Here is a 288-nt window from a genome sequence, read left to right as displayed (position 1 = left end):
TTCCCGACTATGTTTGTCAACTTTGATTTAAAATTTTTAATGATAAAATATCAAAAATGGATATGCAACAATTATTATAATATACAAAAATAACTAAACCTAGATATAAATAAAAAAGAAAGTACTTACTTGCGGTAGAAATATTTATATTCAAAATTTAGCACGCTCGGAAAAAGATACTTTATAACCTCGAAAATATATTTTCGTCACTATACACGTTTACTCAGTACCGAGGCCGCAGATGTACTGAGACATGTTGTAGTTTGTTTAGCTTCATGCGCTGACCAA

The sequence above is a fragment of the Formica exsecta genome, unplaced genomic scaffold, assembly GCF_003651465.1.
Source record: "Formica exsecta isolate Colony F162 unplaced genomic scaffold, ASM365146v1 scaffold612, whole genome shotgun sequence".
Taxonomy (NCBI): Eukaryota; Metazoa; Arthropoda; class Insecta; order Hymenoptera; family Formicidae; genus Formica; species Formica exsecta.
Note: the sequence above shows the minus strand (reverse complement) of the source record.